The sequence below is a fragment of the Aythya ferina genome (genome assembly GCF_964211825.1).
Source record: "Aythya ferina genome assembly, chromosome: 24".
Taxonomy (NCBI): Eukaryota; Metazoa; Chordata; class Aves; order Anseriformes; family Anatidae; genus Aythya; species Aythya ferina.
The window spans coordinates 5,461,754-5,466,048 of NC_140322.1; the positions used below are offsets into that span (position 1 = coordinate 5,461,754).

At 48.2% G+C, this 4,295-nt stretch overlaps 1 long non-coding RNA gene across 1 annotated transcript; it reads left to right on the forward strand.

The window, feature by feature from the left end:
• The first annotated feature begins 2,559 nt into the window (after positions 1-2,559).
• Positions 2,560-3,884, forward strand: LOC311423423. The gene is made up of 2 exons (XR_014685711.1): positions 2,560-2,878; positions 2,997-3,884. It is a non-coding gene; the product is annotated as an uncharacterized lncRNA (long non-coding RNA).
• Positions 3,885-4,295: the final 411 nt, after the last annotated feature.

Consider the following 4,295-nt stretch of genomic DNA (forward strand, 5'->3'; position numbering starts at 1 on the left):
ACACCGGCAAGCTCTCCACTCCTTAGCCCTGAAAGCTGTGCTGGCTTTATGTCTCCTCTCTTGGGGCCAAGCAGGAGCAGGCAGAGAGAGGGGATGGCCAGGAGTGTCCCCTCTGCCCAGCCAGCCCCCCATGGCACAGGACTGTGCACACAACATGGGGAAGGGCTGCAGGGAGCGGGAACTCCTCAGCAAGCATTTTGGCCTCATTACTGCATGTTTTGCAGGCGTCCTTGGGCTCCCCTCAGCTCTAGTTGGGTAATGATGAGATGGAAATCTTGGCCAGCTACTGCAGACATCCATCAGCAGCCACTTCTGGAGGGACTGCTCTGCTGCGGCAACGCAGCCCTGCCGGCCATGGTCTAGACAGGGATTTCTGGCATGATGTGGGATCATAGCAGTCAGACGGATATTCCTTCTGAGCTTGCTTTTGAAAACAAAAACAAAACAAAAAAAAAAAAAAGTGTTGTTGGTGGGGATTTAGATGTTGTTATCTCCCAGGATATAACCTGGAAGCTCTGAATATCCCAGTCGTGATAACTCAATTGCACTTTGGCACATCCTGAATGCAACAGAGAAGGTGTAACTTCTAAAATCACCATTCTGATCCTTGTGTAGAGAAAACCCAGAAAAGTGTGTGTCTTGGGGACACTGCAGAAAAATCAAGGTGAGGATGGAAAAGGCTAAATCCCATCAGGGAAAAACCTGATGGATGGTTTTGGCCTGTCCCTGGGTGATAGGTGCTGTATAAAAATAGAACAGCAAGTTGATACGATCTAAATAAAAGATGAAAGGCAGTCAGCGAATACAAAAGACGGCCAGCAAAGCACTCAGGTAACAAAGCAGTAATGAGCACAGTGCCTGCTGTATGCAAGGAGCGATTCCGGCACACGAGCGGCCTTGCCTCTGCCTCACTGCCCCAGCATCCCCATAGAGGTGCATTGGAAAGCTGACTGCATATGAGCCGTGCCTGCCCTCTGGACAAATGAGGGCTGGAGTCCCCCAGTTAACAGCCTAGTATCTCCCACCAGAATTAATTCACACAAAATGTGACAAGAAAAACCTGTGTGTGCTTTATATGAGTGAAAAAACCCACTGCTGACAGCCTGGCTTTGTGTTGCCTTAGTGCTTTTCAAGCAGGGCTCCCAGAGGACCTGGGGCCTTCGGCATGCTTTTAAGATAGGCTTGGATTAAAGCTGGCCAAGGAGCACCAGAGGGCTGGCAGAGCCCCCTGCCCAGCACGAGTAGTGGGGTCCCTGGTGAAACCAGGGCAGGCTGCCCTGAGGGAAGAGAAAGCTTGTCTTCATGCCTGCCACAGCCAGGCCCCTCACGGTGCACTGCAGGCCGCACCAATTCATTTTGCTCACCCTTGGAGAGGTGAATTCAATCCCAGGTCAAGTTTTTAGAGCCAAGGGACTTAGTCAGTCCTGCTTGTAATGGAGGCGCTCATGTTTGAGCTGCTCTCTCTCATTTTGGTGGGATGTCCAGCCTTCCAGCCTGAAGCTGGCCTGCAAGCCATTGCCAGGGCAGCGTGCTCTGCCAAGGAGAGTGGCTTGCAGTGTGAAGCCTTGTCACGGAGTAAGACATGGCCATGGTGAACTTATCATAGAGTCATAGAATGGCCTGGGTTGAAAAGGACCTTAAAGATCATCTAGTTTCAATCCTGTGAAGGCTATACAGTCAGAGGTATCCAAGAAAATACCCACACATGGCAAAGGACCACGCAGACCCCTTACATCACCCACTATCACAGAAAAGCTGGGAAATCCAGAGGGTTCAAAGAGTGCCTGTTGCCCGTATTTCCAGTCTGTAGAGATCAAGACCCATAGCACAAAGGAGGAAAATACACAAAGCTGTATATATAGTGTCACAGAAGGAGAGACCAGCAGTGCCTCACAAGTGTGCCCATCCCTTCCACAACAGGAACACTCATGCATACACTTGGGAACTGTCTTTTTCAATCCTTTTTTATTTTATTTTTTTCTGAGAGAAACACACATACCAGAATAAATAAATAAATAAATAAATAAATAAATAAATAAAAAGCAGGCAAGAACCTGAAGATCAAAAGCTCCTTTATTCTTTCAGTTCTCTCCAAAGAACACCTTTGGGATCCTATGGCCAGAGCCATCACTGTCCAAGGTGTTACAGAGCACCATGTTTCCATGCAGGCTGGGACTGGTGCAGTGTTCTCCACACCACCCTTTCTAACAATGTGTCAAGGCTCCTATGGAGTATTATCAGAGCTGATGCTTGCCACCTCCTCAATCAATCGTGTCTTTGTCCGACTGGCCAATACCTGTTACAAACTTTGTGAAAAAACAAAACCAGAACTTTGGTTAGATAAACCGGTGATGTTCCACTGACTGACGCTAATGCTTCACCAATTTACATGCGGTGAGGATCTGCTCAGACATAGTGCTGGGGCTTTTCTGAAGGGGAGACCCTTATAAAATAAGAGGGTCATGACACCATTGATTGAAAATAGGAGCCACATTTCACCCTTCACCTGATAGTGCAGCTGGGCACCCAACTTAAGTTACCTCCATGCCAACCAGCCCCAGCACAGTCTGCAAATTGGGAGACCAGGGCTGCCTCTAACTTGATATCTTTCACGGGCTCAGCAGCACAGCTGTTAGAGGCTGGTGGAGGCTGGACCCTGGGACAGAGCAGGGAAAAGATGCTCGAGCCAAAACACTAATTGCTTTTCTCTGTGCAAGGAACAGGAGGGAGGAATATTTTCACCATACCGGAAAGCCAGATGAGATGGGCTTACGGTCTCCAGGAAGTCAGATGAGAAGGACTAATAGCCTGAGGGTTATGAATCTAGGAGGAGATGAAATGCAGAGAAAACCTTCCCTTGATCTAAGCCACATTCCCGGTAAAGCGTGAATAACAGCCCTTGCAGGCCTGGCTGGCTGCTATCCTTTCCTTCCATTACGGGCAGTCTTCTGGGAGCCATTGCTGAGGCTGACTCTCATTTATTCTTCTGTTTACAGGGACTGGTCATTATTTACTGAAGCTTCTCCATGCCTCAACAGCATTTGCAACAAGTAGGAAGTACTGCGTTTCTAAAGAGATAGACAGAGATGACGGAGAAGAAAAGGCCTCCAGTAATTGCTCCTATTTATCACGCTGGCTTCTCTGCCTTGCTCACACCAGGCTCTGCTGCTGTTAATGCAGGCTGTGGACACTCCCTGCCTGGAGGGGCTGGGCTGCATGCTCTGCTTTCCCTTCAGTCATGCCTTGCAGCAACACATGCTATTTCTTTGAAAGGCAGACAAGATGGAAGCAGAGCCTGAACAACTCTGAAGGTGGACTCTGCAGTGAGATGGGGTGGAGAGAGTTGGGTGCAGACCCTCTGTCTGCACTAACACATGCATGAATGTGCAGACACAGGTATGTACGTGCTTTCCTCCACAATGTGTGCTGATGCTTGCCATAATCCAGGACCAGCAGCTGTCAGTTGTAGATCAAACCTGTTGCAAAGCTCCATGCAGTGGCTGGGAGTTTTTCAGTCACGTTTGATGAACACTAGAGCTATGATTTCAGGAGGGAGGTGGCTGTTGTAACTTCATACAAACCACTACTTTGTGGTAACTCTAATGAGTCATGAAGCTTATACTGTTAATGATGCTGTCGCAAAACACTCCCAGAAGGATGCAATTAAGAAAGGTTGGTGATAATGGGCATTAAAGAGACATTTTATCAGCTCTCTGTTGGGTGGTAAAAAGCTGCTCAACCAGGCATATACCTGGGTAGAGCTGAAAGGTTCCCACATGCACTCTTTCTCTGCATCACCTCTTGCCCCAGTCTTCCCTGGTCTGTGGTTTCTATGGTTGCTATCATTAGCACTTCTGCACAGTACCTCTTGTGCACACACCCACTTCTCTTCAGCAGCCAGCAGACTCACCTCTTCCATCATGGGAGCCTTTAGCTGTCAGACAGGCACTTTCAGAGACAGTAGCTCTTTCTGTTGACTCAGGACATGAGATGTTCTTCTCTTGTTCCTCTCTTTTCACCAATTCTTCTGCTATTTCCTCACCTCTCAGCATTTTGGTAACATCTTGCTGTTATTAATGTAGCTGTACAATTCATCCCAGCTGAATCCTGACCCTACTGAGCTGGTGGTTGCTTATGCTGAAGGCAGTCCCTGTTGAGGAGAACATAACATCCTAAAGAGACAAGATCAGGCAGTAGGAAAGGAAATGAAGTCCAGAAAGAGGGAGTCTCTAATCCAAAACCATCAGTAGTGGGCTCAGATCTCCAAGGCAGATATATCCACCTCAGTGACAACT